A 20,669-nucleotide genomic window follows, 5' to 3' on the forward strand; every position below is an offset into this window, starting at 1 on the left:
GCCTTGGGATCAGACTCCCTTCCCCTTGTCTTGAAGGAGAAGTTCCTCCTAAGGGGTGAGGTGTGAGCCCCGGGACTGCCCTTCCAGGGCACGCAGCTCCAGGTGGACAGCCTAGCATCTGCTTTAGCTTTCAAAGAGAGAGCGAGAGAGAGAGAGACTGTGGCAGCCGTGTTAGCCTGGATCTGCTGTCTGTGCACCTGGACCCTGTCCTGGGCCTGGTGGACTGGCCCTCAGGGAAATGAGCTGTGCTGCTAAGTCTTGAGACGGACGGTTTGCCCTGAAAAGCCCCAAGGACCCATCCTCAGTCACGGGTCTTGTTTGGGGTCAGGAGGGGTGTTGGGTGACATCGGCTCTCCTCGGGTGCCTTGGTGCCACCTTTCCTCAGGTGAGTGAATGTGGGTCCTACCAGGCTGGGCGCTATACTGAGAGGAGACTTGACACACTGTTGACTCCCCACACACCACTCAAGATAGCAGAAATGGCCTGAGTGGGCCATGTCACCCGGATCCAACCTCTTGCTTCCAGGTGGTACTTTTTTTTTCTTCCAGTACTTCTTAACGGCCACCAGTACCACTGCGTAGAGTCCACGGTCACGTGCAGCCTTACCCTTGCTGCGGCATCACAGTGTGCATGTGTCCACGGGAGGGTGTGGCCAGAGGACTGCTAACCGTGGCAGCCTGGCTGAGGCCAGAGTATGTGGGGCTGGGGGGGTAAGACTCCTAGAGTAGGGGGCTTGGAGGGTGGGCAGGGGAGTGGCCACTCAGGTGGCACATCTTCCACGAGCCCTCCAGCCTCTCTTCCTCCACCTGCTCTGTGTCCCTGGCCAGCAGGGGTCCACTCCTACCTCTGAGGTGACCCCCATCCACTTCTCCTCATAAAGAGCTGTCACCCCCCCCCCCCAGGGGATTAGAAGGTGACACTCCTGTCCCTTCCCTCTCAGCTCTGCTCCTGGGTGACTGCCCACTGAGAGTCGCCTCACAGGGGCACAGCTGCCACAGCAAACCCAGGGCCCCTGCAGGAGAACCCTATGTTGGGGGGCCAGCCCAGCATGGGGAGGCTGAGATCATGTCTTGCCTCCAGCTCAGGTCTGGCCGGCACCTCCCTGGGGAGAATTTCCAGTAGGTGCTGTTGTCAGGAAGAGGCAGCTCATAGGGAAGCACATTAGAACCGTGTGAATGGTGGGCTGACCTAGCTCCTGGCTGACTTCTTGTCGGTGGGGCTCTAACTCAAGAAGCAGGTTCCATGGCACTTTGGAAGACCTGGCGCACCCTTCCCACAGCCCTGGGTCCAGTGGGGGAAACAACTTTGGCAAGGCACAGGTCGGGAGAGGCTGGGCTGGCTACAGAGGCTGCCCCCTTGGTCTCTCAAGTCCTCTTGTGCTTGACGACGGCATATCCGTTGTACTGAAGCCCCACCACCCTGTGGCGAGTCAGTGACTGGTGCCACAGGGAGCAAGCTCTCCCTCAGACAGGCTGGTGACTTGCCCAAAGTCACAGTTTGCAGCTGCCAGAGTTGGGGTTCAAACCTGGCTCTGCCTCTTCCAGGAGGCTCTTCCCTGGCAAGGTCCTTGACTGGAGGGGACACCTGGGCCTAACTGGCTAGGCATTGGCTTCTCACTTGCCATTTAGGGCACATGGTACCAGACTCTCCGTGTCGATGCTGAAGCATCCTTTCAAAATCCATTTCTGTCAAGAGCAAGTCCGTGTAATACAGAATATTAAGTAGGTGATGGTTTGATGCCTGGATGGGGCCAATGGCACAGAGGTGATCCTTGAGTGGTCCCAGTTAGGAGATCTCTGCCCGGTAACTCTCTCCAGAATTGTAGCCAGGCAGCATCACTGTTTCGCACACAGAAAACACTGACCTCCTTGTTCTCATCCTGCCCTGAGCCATGGTGGTGGTTGTCTCGGCATCCTTGTCTGCAAGACCTCAAGGATGCAGCAGAAGAAACAGGAGCAGGTGTTCAGGGCTCAGCCAGCTGGGCCCTGGGCAGGAGCTTGGCTGTGCAGCTCCCATGGTGTCAATCATGGCAGCGCTTCAAACCCCAGACCTAGGGGCAGTTCATCCTGGCGGCTCCTCTAATGAGGAGCGGAGGTGAATCACTCAGGACCACAGAGCTGGGAGGTTAGTTGAAACCGCACAGTAATCTATCTGGCCTTTGTTGCTCCCAGGGGCTGTGGCCTCCAGGGCTCCTTGGGTAATTAGCAGTCTAGGGACTTTTAATCCAAAGAGGCCGCAGCGGCCTTTGTGGCTGGGCTCCAGCTCCGTTGTGTCTGATGATTTATCCAGGTGAGGGGCGGTGAAGCATTTGCCCGCTTGCACTTTTCTGCCATCTGACCCCAAAGCCATCTGTACAGTGCAGGGAATGGGAGGTTTGCAGGCCAGGATGGCGGGGAGTGGGGCTGGGGCTGACTGCTGGTAGGGAGACAGAACTGCACCCCTGCCTGGAGCTGAGAACATGGCCTGGTCCATGCATTCAGCAAATGCTTACAAAGCACCTCTAGTGGGCTGGCACTGGCAATGTGGATGCAGGGGTGCAGTAGTGCTGGAGTGGGACCCCACATCCTGGTGGTGCTGGCTGGATTCCTGGGTGGCTGGGCTGTGGGGAGGAAGGGAAGAATGGCATGCTCTGTACTGTTCTTCCTCGTATTGCTTTTCTAGTGCTTGCTCAGGAGTCACAGTGTATGTCCTTCATATGTCAGTATCTACCTTAGGTCCATACTAAAACCACTTCTAGAGAAGGCCGGAGCCTCGCAGTGATGTCATTCCGTTGACACACCTCCCGTTGGTTGTCATGCGGTATATTTCTAATGGTATGAACCCAAGAGCACACAGTGTCGCTGTTGCCTGGAATGGTCCATTGACTTTTAAACGTTAAAAGAAAAAAAATCATGTTTACCTGCATACTTTTGTTCCCTGTACTTTCCATTCCTTCTTGTCCGTATGATTTCAGTCTGGTATCACTTCCTTGCAGCCTGAAGATCCTCCTTCAGCATTTCTTGGAGTACAAGTCTGTGGGTTATATGATCATCTTTTGTTTGCTGAAAATGTGTTTATTTTGTCCTTGTTTTTTGAAAGATATTTTAGTTATACATAATATTCCAGCTTGACAGTAGTTTTCTTTTAGCTCTTTAAAGATGTCATTCCATTTTTTTCTGGCCTGTGTTCCTGATAAGAGGTTAACCATGGTTTTCATTCTTGTACCCTCTATGCCATAGGTGCTGTATCTGTGGCTGATTTTAAGAGTTTTTTTCCATCTGTGGTTTTTAACAGTTCAGTATAATGTGCATAAGGTGCACCTTACATATGGTGTAATTTTCTTTTATTTATCTTGCTAGGGTTTGCTAAACTTTGCAAATCCCTGGATTGCTGTTTTTGATCAAATTTGGGGAAATAATCAGCCAATATTCCATTCAATTTTTCTTGCTCCTTTCTCTGTCTCATACTAAATCTCCAGTGTGTGTGTGTATTTTTAGTCACTTGATCCCTCCTACCCATCACGGAGTCTGTTTATTTTTTAACCTTTTTCTAACATGTGCCTTAGTTTGGATGATTTCTGTCTTAACTAGTCTCTAAGTCATTGGTCGTTTCTTCTGTTGCATCCAATATACAGTTAATCCCATTCAAGGATAGATATTTTTTTCAAAACTTCAGATATTATAGGTTTTTTTGTTTGTTTGTTTGTTTGTTTTACAAGTAACTTGTGACATTTCCCATGTCTTCAGCCTTTATCTGTCAGGTTTAAAGTCCTTTTTTTGCCAGTCCCAACATTTGGGCCATCTGTGGGTCTGTTTTTATTGACTTTTTTCTCTTGACCATGAGTCACATTTTCCTGTTTCTCCTATGACTAGATTTTTTTTACTGTTGTTGTATAATGGATACTGCGGATGATATGTTGCAGAGATTCTAAATCCTGTTGTCTTCCTATGAAGAGTACAGAGTTTTGTTTTAGCACCTGTTTATCAGTGAACCACTTTGACTCAGTGGAGGCTTGGCATCAGGTTAAGGCAGGTTTATTTCTGGTTTGCCAGTCTTCCACGTCCCTGCAATCCTGGGACGGGTCTTACTGCTAAGATGGGTCTTTCTGGGGTTTCATGGTAGAACTGGCAGGACTTGAATCCCACACAGTCTCTCCTCTGGCATGCAGTGGCCACGTGCCCTGCTCAGCTGCACTTCCAGCTCCTGTCCAGACCATTTGGCCTCTCAGCCTGCTTCTGTGCAATTTAAGAGGTGGCCAGGGTTTCGGGAGAGCTCATATACAGTGGGGTGCCTTCCTCTGTGGTCCCTCCTCTCCAAGATTGCCCTTCAATTTCTAGTTGTTTTATCAGCCCTAAACCCCATGCATGGACTCCTTGGGGTGGTGAGACCACAGCTTTCTGTCTGACCTCTGCCCCCATGCACTGTGTAGTCCAGGCAGTGCCCTTGATGTACATCATGCCTTGTGGACCCCTTCTACTAGGGATAGACCCTTCCCCCAGATTACACCTGATTCTGATCATTTGTGCCTTCAGATACTTGTTTGCATCTGGGTTCGTAGTTGTTAACAAAAGAGCTGGCCCTGCGTGACTACTGCACCGTCAGTGGAGGTCAGAACCCTGTGCACATCTGTCCTCCCAACCTGATGGCCAGCTTCCACAGGTGGAAACCTAAAAGTCATCCGTGGACCCACAAATGAAGTCCATGCTCCTTCCTCTGTCTGGCCTGTGGAGTGCCCTCCACACCAGGCCAACTCTCAAGCTCACCTCCTCCCTACTAGGTCTCGACCCCCAGGACTCCAGCCATGACCACTCCTTACTCTCCCTGGAGCTCTCTGGACTGTGCTGCCCAGCGGGACCTTCTGCAGCAGCAGGGATACCCCCAATCTGTACTGTCCAGGGTGCTGGCTGCTGGTCACTGGCTACTTGAAATGTGGCCATTAGGACTGAGGAACAGAACTTCTAGCTTTATGCAATTGTGATTCAAATGTAAATAGCTGCATGTGAGTAGTGGCTAATACACTGGACAGAGAGCACAGACCTGTCTTCGCTGCTCCAAATGTGATCTGACACACAGGATGGGCCTGGCCTTGGAGTTTCTTGGAAATGCAGAATTATGGGGCTGCTGCAGACCTGCCAACAGGACCCCTGCGGCGTACCCAGCGAGCTCAATGGCTGCGATTTACTTGTTCTCTGGATGGTGAGTGTGCGGGGAAACGCTGCACTTCTGTGCCTTTTCACATGCGGTTTGTTCCTTCTGCCTGGAAAAGCTCCTCCCTCTTCTCTGCTCTTCAAATCTCAGATGAAGCCAGCCCTCTGGGAAGCTCCTCCCCTGGGGCTTCCTTGCTGACAGTTCATGGTAGCTCTGGGAGGCCCTCTGAAGGCTGGGGAGGGGCTGGGGAGACAGCCTTGCTGGGAGGGGTGGCTGGGGCTGAGTGGAGGAGCTCCACTAGGGGAGAAGAGGCAGTCCTAGAGGCTTCAGGTGGAGGACAAAACAGCTGGTTCTGTGCCACCCTCCATGGTGAGATGATAGGAAATGCAGGAAACAGACTAGGGGCAGAGTTCTGCTCAGTTCACAAAACACCTTCAGGCCAGCACAGCTGACAAGACTTAGAACATGCCACCTTTCAGTAGTGAGCACCCCATCACCAGGGGTGTGTAAGTGGAAGCTGAAGGGTTATCTGGCAGGGATGCTGGGTGGTGGTTTTCCTTGCTGATACGTTTTTGGGGCACGGACTCCCATCGTTTCCAGGGTGCCTCCTACTTTAGGTAGTCTGTGTCTGAGAATGGAAGTGTCTTGGAACCACAGGCCTTGTGGAGCCTGGCTGTGGAGACCTGGAATCTCCTCTCTGTCATACTTCCAATGTGCTGTGTGATCTCAGGCAGACCCCTCACCCGTCTTGGGCTCCAGAAGCCCTCACGGGTGGCTCCTGCAGGCACTGGTGCTGGGCGCCAAGTGGGACAGCCCCCATGCTGGATGGCCAGGAGTCCTGCCTCTTCCATCCAGCATCCTGGGCAAGGCAGCTCCCTCTTCCTGGAGGGAAATACCCCTGGGTCTTTGCACGACAGCTGAATGTGCCAACAGAAGGGCTATTGACATTTTCTTCAGAGAGAGGATCACTTTGCTCTGATGAGTCTTGATGTGACGTTCTCCAAATGGTTCGCTGGCAAGGAAGGCTAATGGGTGTGTTTTTAGAACAGTCCATGAGTCCTGAGCGTGTGCATGGAGCAGGCCTTGTGATGTACAGACCCTGACATAGGGACACCGTCCAACTTCTCTGTGTGGCACTGGTTGACCACACCCGCATGTTTCCCACAGAGCGGAGAGGGCGTGGTGAGGGACCCTTGGTGGATCTGTTATCAGTGGTTGCGTCACACCTAGTGATGAACCAGATGGCCTAGAGCAGCACTTCCATGTCACCTCCTGGTAGCCCTGGGTCAGCAGCAGGGCAGAGTCCTCCACGAGGGGCCACACCAGGCTGCAGCAAGGAGTTGGCCGGGGCTGGGGTCTCTGCTCAGGCTCAGCTGGGGAAGAGCCTACTGGTCTGAGCATGAGGCTGTTGGCAACATCCAGTTCCTCACTGGCTCTCGGCCAGAGGCTGCCCTTGGCTTGCTGCCCTGTGGCCCCTGCCCAGGCCAGTTCCAGATAAGGCCACTTGCTTCTTGAGAGCCAGCCAGGGGGAGAGCCAGCTTGACCGTGCACGATCCCATGCCGTGTTACCGTGGAAGCAGCCGTCCATTGCCCCTGCTGGGTCCTGCTGGAGAGAAGTCAGGAGTAGGTCCTGCCCACACTCAGGGAAGGATGTGGGCCTTGGGGCCGCTGGTCTGTGCACCCCTGTCTGGACTGGCCCAAGCTGTCTTGTGCTCATCCTGGCTGATGCACGCACCCAAGCCTCTATTGGTCAGGATGAGGCAGAGTGGCCCTGACGCCCTTCACCTCCTGCATACGAGGGCCAGGAGCGCTGGCTTTGCTTTAACTGTGACCCTTGGCAGGCCACCCCCTGCTGGGTCTCTGCTTCCTCAACCATCATCCATCCACAGCAATGGAGCTTGACCTGGGATGCTACAGTTGTATCCCCCTGCCCCAGGCTGCAGGCTGTCCCCCACAGACCCCTTTGGTAAGTTGGCATGAGCATTCACTCTACCCACCTCCCAGGGTGACCAATGGAGGTTTTGTTTCCCATACTACTAACCAATTAATTCAATTCTCCATGGACCCTGGGCTGAGTGTCCCCCAAATCTAACTCAGCCCTCACTCTCCTCCTGGAGATGGCATCAGACCCCTCAGGGAAGGGCTCAGTCCCACAAGGCTGCCCCTCCACCCAGACTCCACAGTCCCCTGTGCTTCTGGCCGCAGGTCCTTGGATCCAAGGGTCCCACAGCCCACCTCGGGTTTGACCGTTTGCTAGAGCGACTCATGGAGCCCGGGCAAACATGCTGTGCACTGAACCAAACGATGTCACTCGGAACAGCCAGATGGGGGAGAGGCTCTCTGGCCCGTCACCTTCCCGCATCCCATCTGCACCTCTGCCTAGGGTCACTGACCTGGAAGCTCTCTGATGCCCCCTCTTGGAGTTTTCTGGAGGCTTCACTATACTGGCCGGACCAATCGGATGGCTGGCCTTGCTCAGGGGTCTCAGTCTCCAGCCGCTGGTCCCTCAGAGGCCGAGGTGGGGCTGAACGTTGTACACCCCCCTCCAATCACATGGTTGATTCCCCTGGCAACCAGCCCCCAGCCATGGGGGCTTTCCAAAGGTCACGTCATTCACACAAGACACTTTTGTCACTGTCATCACTTAAGAAATCCCAGGAGTTTTGGGAGCTCTGTGCCAGGATGGACGAAGACCAAATTATATTTCATATTATAAATCACAGTATCAGACCTGCCTGCCCACAGCCTCTGGACAGGTGGCCCTCCTGCCCTGACCACGGCAGATGGGACCAGGCCTGAGGATCTGACCCGGGAGCCAGCCCAAAGCACCAGACTCAATCAGGTGGGGATCTGAGCCAAGAGGTGCAGAGCTTGTGGTCAGGTGGATGGTCCCTGAGCAGAAGGGACGTGCAGGGCCACCAGCAAGGAGCAGAGACTGTAGCCCGGAAGTGACCTCTGCTGCCTGCAGTTGTCTGCCCTGTAGATCGTGGGCTGGTCTCCCAGGTGGAGGATTGCGTGGTGCTTCTGCAGCCTCAGGTTTCTCACCTCTAAAACTAGGGGTGAATGGACACCCCACCACCACCAAGGTTTTCTTTGTGGCCCAGGGGAGGGAGTGGAGGGCAGGACAGAGGGAGGTGGGCTGAGGTCACAGGGTCAGAGATGCAGGGAACTCCTCCCCTCTCCTTGCTCTATCTGTGTTGCCTTTTATCCTTAACTCCCAGAGGAAGGTCCTCATTGTCCTCATTGGCACTCTTTATACTGATGAGGAATTAGAGACACAGGTTGAGATGCTTGCCCAAGGCCACACAGTGGATGGCAGCACCAGAGCTGGAACCCAGGCTGCCTGGCTCAAGCACACATGGGACAAGGAAGGAGACAAGGCTCCCGCGGCTCTTGTGGGTCCTGGTCAAAGAGATGGGGCCCCAGTGATGTCCGAAGGCTGCCCCGAGACCCGGAGCCCCTCAGCTCCAGATGGGCCGCCCCTGGTGGTGGATCCAGCCACGAGAGCTCAGAGTGAAGAGGTACTTCCGACAGAGGAGTGAAGAGAAAGGAACTTCTAAACCCTCAGGGGCCCAGAGAACGCTGCCTGGAGTGCCTCACTCCTTCAACAGCCTGTTTAATCACCAGACCTTGACGCTCGCGGCAGAGCCTGCAGCCCCGCTGCCCAGGCTGGAAGGGAGTGAGGACAGTTCTTCGCAGCCAGCCGGGGCTAGGCCAGGGCACGGCTCCATACTCCACGCCGACTCACCCGATTTAACCTTGGGATCTGGCTCCACTCCGTACTGGGGTCCCTGCGTGAGCCGGCGGGTCCCTCCCTCGGCCTGGGGGTCCCCGTGGGCCGGGAAGCCAGGATTCTACTCGGGTTCTAGCCAAGTGCTGTGTGTGCACTTCCTCTGTGGATTCTCGCCTCCTTGGCGCCCGCCCCACAGAGGCTCAGCAGAGGCCCAGCGTGGAGGGCTGGGAGCCATTTCTTGGCAGGAATAAAAACCACAACTCAAACTCCCTCTTGCTCCAGATGAAGAATGCTGCTTGGTCAGCCAGGCAGCCTGCCTTCCATCTAGGCTCACTGATGGCCAGGGGCCATCATCCATGGAGCCCCCAAGACAGCGTGGCTGGCCTTCCCATGGGACTGGCCAAGGGAGCTTCACCACCAGAACCCACCTGGCAACTGGCACCTGTGCCCTCCCCAGCTCCCCCAGCCTGGCCTGGGCCTGCAGGTGTGGCCTCGCACAGCACTGATCTCCCCCCTCCCACAGAGCTGTGCTTGGGAACCCCCACCGCCTGCTCTCTGCACCCCATGCCTTGCCCACATGTCCACAGGAGAGTGACCATCTTCATGCACTATGAGCCCCAATCAGGCCATGTGCATTCCTGCTGAGGGCAGACTGGCCAGTAAGAAACCCGGGGTCATGTGGCAGCAATTTATTCTGCCCTGAGATTCTCTCTAGAAAGAACCAGGCCAAACCCTGAGAGGAACATAAGTGATAAACAGAGTCCCATAGCCTCCTAGAGTGCCTGGTTCTAGAAAGTTCCTGAGCTCCCAAGCCATCCATGGCTGTGGGGTCAAGGACACCTCCCTCCCTCCTCTTCTATTTTTTGGCAGAAGGTATAGTTGGTTTCTGTTACTTCCATCCAGGAAGAGTTCACTTGGGGTGTGCAAGGTGCCCACGGCCTGGAGACCTGGGGCCTGGAGCGGGGCTGTATCTCAGTGCACAGAAGCATCCAGGCTCTGAGGGCCTGAGAACAAGCCCAAGTGTCCACAGTTTGCACGGCCCCTCCACCCTGCACCGCTGTCCCCCAGTTAGAGATCTAGCAGGAGGCGAAGCCCCGGCCCTGGAAATGCCTGGCCCCAGGGCTCTCGGAAGTGGGGGCACCTGCTCTGTCTGCGAGGAGCCAGTATCTGGGGCTGTGAGAGGCAGGAAGGGGACAGTCCCAATAGCTATGCCGTTGCTAGCCGGCTGGGGGCCGCTGGCCCTGCCTGTGGCTGTAGGTCCTTGTTGGGGTCAGGGAATGGACAGGAGCCCCTGGACGCCTCCCACCCAACTCCCCAGCTGGAGGGGAGGCCTCTGACCAACGTGGGGGCCTCTCTGAGTCACCTCCATGTGCAGGCCGCCGCTCTGGGAGCCCTGGTGCAAGTGGATGGAGTGGAAGCCTGTCCCTTAAGCGCCCACGGGCATGAGGGCCCAGCCTGCCCTGACTGGCCACGTGATTGCAGCGACATAGACAGCGGCTGACATGCCCACAGGGTCTTGATACCTGTCTGGTGGGCTCGGGAGCAAGTCTCCACTCCCCTTCCCCAAGCCTCAGTGTGTTCACCTGTAAAACGAGGGGAGCCCCTCTGAGTGACTTCTGTGTCCTTACGCTGACCTCTGCTCTGGGCCCCTTGCCCTGGCCAGCCTGTCCCTGGTGCATGTGCCCTCAGGGCTGGCAGGGGTGGGGCCTGGGGACAGCCAGCCAGCCGCTCCTCCCCAGAGCTGATGACAGAGACCCTGAGCGTTTCCATGGAAACTGGAAAACAACGCAGATAAATCTGAGATTTTGTAATCGCCACTCTCGAGTAATCACAGTGGGATCATGAGTCCCACTGTTGCCGTTGGAGCTGGGTTTTCCCCACTGCGCATGAGACGGCCCCTGCCCTAGGCCTTTCCTGACAGGAAGGACCACTGAGGCTCTGTGCACACCCCCACCTGCTGCTCCTGCCTCACGTGGAGCCTCCATCTGGGCCTCGAGGGCTCCACCGTCCCCGAGTTGAGATGTGGGGCTGCCTGTGCTGGGTGCCTTCCCAGGGCCAGACCCTCCGGGGGTGCTGTCAGGTTCCTCCCACAACAGGCCGGGCCGCGGAGGCTCAGAGTCTCCAGCTGGGTCTGGGTGTCTGCACTGCCCCTTGGCTGCAACTCCTGGCCGGAAGACTGCTGTGGGACCTGGGTGGGGTGTGGGGTCTCACTGCGGGGTCCCCTGGGATCTCAGCCTGGCCACTGGCTGAGCGTGAGTTTGCGTGGTGTGCTTGAGGGCCTGAGGAGAGGTTCTGCACCTGCAGAGTGCCGTGGCCCGTCCCCCATGGGATTTCAGAAGACTAGATGCGAGGAGGGTGGGATCCCAGTGCCTGCTTGCTAAATGTGGGCATTCTGGGTGCATTTGGGATGTGCGATGGCACAACTCCCTGATGGGGAGGCAACACTCTCCATGGGGAGGCCGGGACGCGACAGCCCTCCCTCCACATGATCTGGACTCACGAAGGCTTTAACCTGACTTTAATTCAGGGAGTTGCTCAAATTGGAAGAACGGCCCCAGTTGGCCCCAGTTACCCTGAGATGCCGCTGGAAGTCAGTCCCCGGACCCAGATAACCCAGATAATGCGGTCTCTGTATCAGCTGACGAGCTGTCAAGGAGGGGCACCGAGTCCCTCCATGGGCTGGGTATGGGCTGAGCCCCACTCGAGGGCACTGGCTCTGCCCAGGGGCCCCTGCCTCTCTCAGATGGGTCAGCCGCAGCTCCGGGCACTGGGTGGGTCTTGGCAGGTAAGGCCTTGAGGCCTCGGGAAGGGCTGCCCTGGTAGCCGGACAGAACAGGGGGCCGGGGCAGGCCTCCTGTTCTGGAAGTCAGGCCCCTGGGGGAGGGAGGCACACAAGCTGGGATGGACTCTGATCTTGTAGAAGGATTGCTGTGGCTCTGGTGGGCACTCCTCCTTTGTCCTGCCTATGTCGAAGCCCTGATGTGCCACCACATCTGGCTGCCACAGCGACCCCTGACGTAGCACCAACACCCCCATCCTGCAGAAGGGACAGAGCCCCGCGCGGAGCACAGGAGCTCAGCGGTACAGCCACCCAGACCTCCAGGGATGTCCATGGTCCTGTGCCGGGTCTGCGGTGGTTGTGTGGATGGGGAGACTCCCAGGCCCCTGCAAGGTTTCCATCTGGAGCCCCACAGAGACCCAGGGGAGCCTGGGAGGGAATGGAGACTCCCCAGGCCGGGTCAAGGCGGGACGCGGGGGGCCCTCACCGGCCATGCAGGTGAGAGCTTCAGAGAGCATCACGTGGGGTGTTCAAAGACCCTCGTGGATGGTAATCAGAATAGGGGAGCAGGACAGGCTGGGCCTGGAAGGATGGAGGGTGTCCCCTTGGAGTGGGGGAGCGCAGAACCCGATCCCCCAGGACCAATGGCCATGGTATATGATGCTGCGTGGACTCCCGCGGTCTCCATAACGACCCACATTCAGGCCCCTGTGGATCCTGGGGTCTGGAGGGACCCACACCAGACACAGGCCCCCCAGGGGCTTTTTCTGTCTGGTGGCCTGCACCCAAGGAGTCCACACTAAATCTACTGTTATTTCCCATCAATTAGTAAATGAAACTGATTTATTTCTTGTGAAGAGGATACGTGCACTCCTGCATTCATCCTCCTGCTCTTGCTTCTCCTTTATCTTACCCACGGTGCGCTCAACCCTACAGCTGGCTGGTTCAGCTGCTACCTGTCCAACCCTCCATCCATTCTTCCCTCCATTCCTGCACCCACCCATCTACCCATGTACCTTGCATCCACCCACCCACCCATCTACCCATGTTCCCTGCATCCACCCACCCACCCATCTACCCATATATACTGCATTCACCCTCCCACCCATCTACCCATGTACCCTACATCTGCCCACTCACCCATCCATGTATTCATCCATCCCTCCATTTATCCATCCGCCCAGCATTTGCTGAACATCCACTCTGACCCTCATGTCATATCGGATGAAGAAGACATACAAAGGAATATGGCAAAATATGGTTCTTTGTTCTTAAGAATCTCACATGTTCGAGGGGGGAGGGACCAATAACGATGATGGAATTCATGTTTGCTGAGGTGATGTACCTGGCACCTGCTAAGTCCATCCGACATTTTCCATGGATGTGGCTAACTCTGTTGGAAAGATGCATTAGTGGAATGCCAAGGTATTCCTGGGGTGGGCAGGGGACAGGGAGCAGCACTTCCTTTTGAAGAGGCCTGGGCAGGTCAGGGTTGACCATCATGTAGAAGAGCAACTAGCAGTTGACTATACAAAAGCACTGGGGTGTGGGCCACAGCTTAGGCTCATGGCATGGAGATCTAGTCTTGGACAAGGGTAAGGAGGACCTTGCCAGGGCAGTGAGAATGGACCCCGCCCTGCTGCCTCTGCTGCATGCGTGTGCATGTGCGTGTGCGCGTGCGCGTGTGTGAGTCCTTCCTGGGATGTGTACTTACGGAAAGCGTGGGCCAGTGAGTGTGCATCCAGGTGGGCGGCCAGTCTCAGGCTGTCTCCTTAGGGTGGGGATGGGTGCAGGTGCAGCCCTGGTACTCGGAGGAGTCTGCTCAGCAGACTGTCTGTCTGCCTCTGGAGGGATCACAATTAACTTGAGTGGACTGAATGCTTTGTGGTCAGGAGTCAACATCGGCGAACACGGAGGAAACTGTCCCTAGAAGCATTTTTGCATCTGGGGATGAGTATGAGTGACTGCCTCACGGGCCCGTCAGGAGGCTCTGAAGCTGAGGCCCCTCTCAGAATGCCTGGAATGCTTGGAGCTGGGCCCAGGTAGGTAGGTACACGCACACGTGAGCACATGTGCAAACACATGTATGGGTACCTGCCTCTACTCCTGCAGGCCTGGGGTGGCCCCTGTAAGGGAGAAGACCAAACCATCAATGATTAGACAGAAGAAGGGACCCTCTTAGTGGGACAGAAGCTCCAGGAAAACAGCCTGGGGCTCAGGGTGGTGAGGAGAGTAGTTAACAGTGACTGTGCCTCAGGCTGGGGGCTTGCTGACATGTGGGTGGGCCACCCAAGAGCCCACGGTTAACTGACCCCTGTGTGTCCTGTGGCCGGGGACCTCCCAACACTCGGAGAGAAGGTCATCTCCAGGCAGAGGTGAAAGTAGATGGGGATTTGGGCTCTTTCAACTCCGGAAGTAGAGCCTTAGAGCTTGAGATGCCCCAAATCCTCAGAGTGCAGAATGCCTCCCCATATGCCTGGAGCGAGCGGGTAGGTGTCCGCATGTCCCCTAGGGCAGAGGGTGGGTCCCCCCAGACCAGATGGGGCCTGACTCCCCTTTCCAGCTCCACAAGCCCTCCCTGAATAAGGCTGCCCTGCACTGGACCCCCGCGGCGAGGTGGGAGTCCCTGCAGGGGCGGCCGGGGCAAGGCTCCCCCATTTCCTCTTGCCTGTCCCCTAAGGGAGTGTTGAACAACTGTGCCCCTAAATGCTACCCCAAGGCTAAACAGTGACAAATGATAATATAGGTTTATTTTGTAATGTTGGCACTTAAACAAAAGCAGGAGCCTCTGCATCCTAGGCTGGTTTGCATGGGATCCTGTGGTGTCCGACCCTGTACCGCCTCAGTCTTCAAAGCCACTCTGTCATGAACACGATTATTTAAATTGAAACAGATTAAAAAAGAAAATTTGTGTGATCCTCATTTATATTCCAAGACTTAAGGTTTTCTTCTAGATTTAGTTATTCCTACATTCGTTATTAAAACACAATTGAAAAAAAATAAAGCACAATTGATCAAAATAATGGAAGTACATGGGAAATTAATTCTGATGACAACTATTACACATAAACTTATGTTTTATTGGAAACAATGAGATGAATGAAGCCATTTTTAACTCCATTTTGTGCTATGCATCGCTGGAATTCTAGGGGGCTCTGGAGTCCATTGACTTTCATTTTTTTACTTTATAGATAAAAAATTGAAAAACACTTATTGATACAGTGGCCCATTGTCAGGGTTCAATCAGAGGCAGGATTGCTGTGTCTCCTGCGTGTGTGTATAGACATACATGTATGTCCATCTGTAAATTTATAGATTTATATAAAAGCTTGTGTTATATTCCTTTATACACAGTAATGAATATATTTATATTTTAAGTACAATTTATATTATTATAAAATTAAAGATAATTTTATTAAATTAATACATTTACATAAATATATGTATACACATATATACGTTTATACATTTATACACAGGCTTATGTCTAGTATTGCAAATATGTATATATTTCTACATTCCTTTATAGATGAACGTATGTACACACACACACACACTTGAGTGCAGGATTATCTACATTGTCGCACACATGTACCTACGTGTCTGCTTCTACAGGGACAGGTTACTGGGGTCAGCCGTGTGCAGTGGTGCTGGGTTAAGGGTGTGACCGGCTGTCGTGCAGCCTGGCTTCCCTACAGGGGAGGTGCTGGCCGTCTGTGCACCTGGGGGTGATGCCCAGGCCTTGAGCTCTCTCCTGGGGGGTGGGGGCCAGCCTGGCGGGGAAGCAAGAGCTTGTACATGGGGGTCCCCCATCTTGCTGCTGAGTGTGAGTTGGCTCCACGGCGTCTGAGCAGCACAACCTGCGGGTGACCCCGTGAAAGCAGGTGTAGGCAGCGTCCTCAAGTGACAGGTGCGACGGAGACCAGGAGAAAAGGGAAGACGGCTACTGGGGACCCCCACCCCCACCCCCACCCCGTGGTTCTTTCTTGGGGAAAACTGGCAGTCTGGTCTCTGACGCAGGTGGAAACACAACACAGAAAGTAGAGCATCTTGAAACAGCAGAGCTGAGGGCGGGAGAGGCCAGCATCTCAGTCCTGCGTGCCTGCTTTACGTAGAGCTCCAAGTGGGCAAGATCATCCATTGGGTCAAAGGATGGAGGCTTGAACTTTCAGGAGGGCAAGGTGTAGGTGGGGGCCGCATGGACATGTCCACTTCATGAAAATCATGAAAATCCAGCTGTTCGGGTTTGGTGTTTTCCCTCTGTATGTTATACTGAACAGATGTCCCAGAAAACGTCCCCACGCTCGGGCCTGCACAGTAAGGAAACAAAGAAGACGAAGCAGCCCCAGGGGGCAGGTTTGTGGGACGGGGGTGTGAGATGAGATAGAAACTCAGCTTGATGCCCCATCCACAGGCACTGGTGACTCTCAGCTCCTTCGTGTCACAGGTACTCACTGAACACCTCGTGTGGGCAGGTCCTGCCCTTGGCCCGGAGGGTGTGATGGAGAACAATGCATGTGGAGACAAGTGGGTGCTGGGAGCTCGCCACCCGTGAAGGGCGGCCGATAACTCACGTCCTGGCTTCTCACTTGGCCTCAGGCCTCTAAAATGGTGGGTGTGATGGGCACACACAGAATTTCCGGTGCCTGCTCCAGGTGGGGGTGCTGCAGACACAGCCTGGACTGCTGGGGTCACAGAGCCGGGGTATGGGAGCCCCAGGGGAGTGCCAGACTCAGCCCCAGAGAGGAGTGAATCAGGTAGGCTTCCAGGGGGAGGTGGCCTTTGGGAAGAGTCTGAAGGCCAGGTAGGAGGCCCGCAGCTCGGGGAGCAGGGTATCACTCTTCCTGAAATATTATTTCCCCAAATCATGCTCCCTGCTCCCTCAGCCTCAAATACCTCTCCCCAGTGTGGGATGACGTGGGCCGTGCTCACTCTTGCTTCTGGGAGCAGAGGCTTGTGTTCTGTCTGACAGGAGGCCTGGAGTCCAGCCCAGAGCCTGGTTCACCCTGGCAGCTCAAGAAATAGTTGTCCTGCGACCTTCGAGCAGCTAGCTGGCACGGCGCCCGGGACCCCCACACCACGAGAGATCAGCTTTTCAGCTTCACTCACCCGAGATTTAGCCTGGCCTTCCTCGGTCCCCGTCTCGGCACAGACACCCTGTGACCTTGCTCACAACACGTCTGTCTCGGATCCCCAGCCCCCCTCACGTATCAGGCGAGATAGCCCTGCTGTAATCAGAAAGCGGCATGGAAGAGGTGCTCAGGAGGTGCAGCAAAGGGCGTGGGGTTGTGCAAGGCGTGTGACCCGGGTGTGACCAGGAACCCGCCCCCTTGCTCCACAGGAGGCCACCAGCTGTACCAACATTGTCCCCTATCTGTAAACAGTCTGCTCTTCCTCTGCTGGCAGGAGACCAGAGAGAAACTTTCTTGGTGGTGCTCAGTGCACTCTGCTCCCTGTGGACGGACAGACCCCTCCTCCTGGCCTCTGCTCTGACTGGGTGGGGGGGGGGGTTGCCTGCAGGGAGGTTTGCTGGGGGGGCCCAGGCTGGGGGAGCAGTGCTAAGAGGGACTCTTGAATGAGCTTGGTTTTCTTCCCAGTAGGTCCCTGAGCTGGGAGGGGAGGGGAGGGGAAAGGAGGGGAGGGCTGAGTGAAAAGAACCTTGTTTTGTTTGAGAATGAGAGACCCCGAGCCCCCATGTGGGGGAGACCTGTGATAATGAGACCCTCAGAACTAACGGCCCTCTTCCCTCTTCATCCAGAGCAGCCCGGCTCCAATGATCCAGGGGGAAGGACTCTTTTTTAGAGGTTCCACTCTGCCTCAGGCCCATGCTTTTGTGAAATATGATAAAAATAAGCTGCTAGAAAACCAAATAAAAAGGTAGGTATTCAAAAGACAAGGCTCACTTAAAAATTATTATTGTCATCGGGTTTAGCAACAGACGTAAAATCACTTCATCAAAATGCCCTACAGGTTTCCGTGTGCTCTGCATCCGTTTTTCCTTGAACAGTAACAATGGTTTGCAAATGGCTCTGGGTCATGGCACCCTTGGGGTCACGCTGGCCTGGTGGGGTCAGCCTCAGGAAGGTGGTTTGTCCTTGGCTGAGGAAGGTGATTTCCTGGAGCTCAGAGAGCCTGAGGGTCCCGTGGACCAAGGGTCCAGCTCCAGCCACTCAGATGGTGTGTGCTGGGTGGTCATCAGGGACGCCAGTGTGCCCCCTGAGAGATGATGGGGGTCATGGGCAGACGCTTGCAAGTGGACATGCTGCCTCTGAAGACAAGGAATGTGGTGGGAGTTGGGGGGTGGTTTCTGAGTTAAGGACCCTGAGTTAAGAAGGCCCGTGGGGAAAATCAGACCCAGTTTTAAATTCCTTCCTATTTACACTGTAGCGTCTTTTGTTTCTTAACCTTCCAGGGGAGCTTTTATGATTCTTTCTACTTTGGTAAGAGGGTCAGAGAGAGAAATGGAGGTGGAGAGGAAGGGGAGTGGGGTTTGCTCCTTGCCTCTTTGCAGGCCCAGGACAGCCTGGCACCACCAGCAGGATGAGAGGCGGGTTGGGTGGCCACTGGGGGTGCCTGGAATGAAATGTCTACGGGTTGCCTGGAGAGATGCACAGGGGCGTGGGGGGCCCGGAGACAGACACTTCCAGAGGAGAGCAGAGGTTCAAGGGGAGGACAGAGTCAATGCAAACTTCCTCCGTCTTCAAAATACTCAAGAGGGAGAATAAAGCTGACACCTGAGGCATATTCATAGCCGCTCCCACTCATTCTCTCATTCAACGCTCAGGATAGCACTGCAAACAGGACAATTCTTTCCATTGGACAAATGAAGATACTGAGACCACGGGAGGCAGCTGACCTGCCAGTTACACAGCACGTGATCACAAAACGTTACTTGAATCTGGTCCCTCAGACTCCAGGGCACAGGCTCCCTCTAATGTACCACCTGCTTTTATCACAACGGAGTCCATGGTGCACATGCTCACATGTTCAGCAGGGTTGGATTGCACCAGCTCATGCAAGTGGGCCAAGTGCCTTCTGCATTCCTGCCATGCAGTGGAGCCTGGGCTTGGTTTCCCTCCCAGCCCCAGGCTGTGAGCTCTGGAAAGATCCCATCCACCCATCCATCATCGACTCACTCATCCTTCCTTCTTCCCTCATTTCTCCCTCCTTCCATCCAACTACCCATCCCTCCACCTGCCCATCTATCCATCCTTTCTTCCTACAAGAGGTTTGTTGAACCATGGACGTCCCCTGTGCGAGGTACCAGGTACCGTGTGATCCTGCCTGGGAGTCCCGATGTGACCTTGTAACAATGTAGCCTGCACCACCAGCACCATTTCTTGAAATGCCTGCTTCTCCCCTGGCTGGTTTTAAACACGGAGCTGGGTTTGGTGTGCGATGGAGCCCCTTCGTGATGGTGGTGCTACCTCCACGTCACCACTGTCTGGGAAGAGAACAAAGTTGAAAGGAGAAGCAACTGCACAAAGTGCTGCATCCTTGGCCATGGGTCATGACCGCCAGGCAGCCTTCAGTGAGGTGCCAAAGGGCCTGGGGGCCACTGTCGCAGCAGGCACAGCCTTGGTGCCAAATCTTCAGCCACTGAGTTATTTACAAGCTTTCAGAATGGAGATAGCAGGAAGCCCTCTGACAGGTGAGACAGGACAGAAGCTTCCAGCAGACACAGGCAGTTTCAGAGGCTTCCTGGTGCAGTGATTCATCCAGAAATTTCTTTCAAAACTCATTTCTATCCGGTGGTGATCACTAAGTGTTGGAACCAGACCCTGGTGAGGCTCTCTCCCTCCTCCAGCACCAGCCCATGTGGAAGGGAAGTGCAAGGTCTCCTGGGGTTAGGAGGCAGTGGGAGGCATGTGCCAGCCTTGTCACCCACCTGCTGTGCAGAGCTTGGGCCTCCGAGTCTTCCTCCTCTGAGAGCAGTGCACGGGCTGGGTGGCTCTCGGGTCCTTCTGGCTCAGGTGCCCCGAGGCCCCGACACGGACGGTCTGCTGTGGCCGTGCCCCTTGGCTGAACCTGTCTTCAGCTGCAGGAGGCCATGGCCAGGAGGGAGCGGCCCTCATGGGAGCACAGGCTGTGGGGTGAGCCATGTGCTCCTGGGTAACCGGGTCAGACTCTTCCACCCTGACCTGCATAAGGCGGTGTCCGAGGCAACACCTCCGGGCTTTGCAGGGAAGGAAGGAGGGGGTGGCAGTGCTGTTGGGGACCCCTGGGGTGGAGACCCTGCAGGGTCTGAGGGCTGAAGGCCCAATAAGAGAGAGAGAGCCCAGGAAGCCCTTTGGAGGCCGGGAAGGGCTGGGCTCCTCGGAAGAACCCCACGTTCTCCGTGGTGGCCCAGGCTCAAGGCCACGTCAGCAGCAGGCCTGGCCTGGGACGCAGCCCGTGTTCTCTGGGTTTCCACGAGGCACAGGCTTCTGGCAGGATGCGGGGGAGGCCAGGTGCCCGGGGAGCTGCTTTCCTCTCCTCAGACAGAGAAGGAAAAAGTGACTTCCAAGAACTGAGTCGCATTCAGAAACCTTGAATGCCTTGAAAGGACCCTTTCTTTGTGCTGGCTGAAGCTTGCAAAAATCTTCAGTTGCCCGTAAGGGCAGCAGGGTCCAGGGGGCCTGTAGGGTGGGGAGGGCTGACCCAGGAGAAGAAACAAGGACGGGGAGCGGGGGCCCCAGGGCACACAGCCAGGCCCAGGAAAGGGCCCTTGCAGGGCAGGGTTGCTCTGCTCACAGCCGGCGTCATAGCCAGGCCCTGACCCCTGTGGCCACGGCAGCCTGGACAGGCAGTGCTGGGAACCCCAGGCCGCCCACCTGTCAGATGGGCAGGAGGTGGCAGGAGACAGGGCGGCTCTAGATTCATCGAAGACTTTCTTCAGTTCTTTGCAACCCTGACAAGGGGCATGGTTGGGTCCTGCCCATGTGCTTGTGTCATTTGCCCTGAGGCCCCGTTTTCTGTCCTGGTGTCCCCCAGCTGAGGAGGAGATGGGTGGCCCAGCTGCCCTCCCAGGGCCCAGCAGTGCCCTCTCCC

This window comes from Canis lupus, chromosome 3, assembly GCF_011100685.1.
Source record: "Canis lupus familiaris isolate Mischka breed German Shepherd chromosome 3, alternate assembly UU_Cfam_GSD_1.0, whole genome shotgun sequence".
In the NCBI taxonomy this organism is placed as follows: Eukaryota; Metazoa; Chordata; class Mammalia; order Carnivora; family Canidae; genus Canis; species Canis lupus.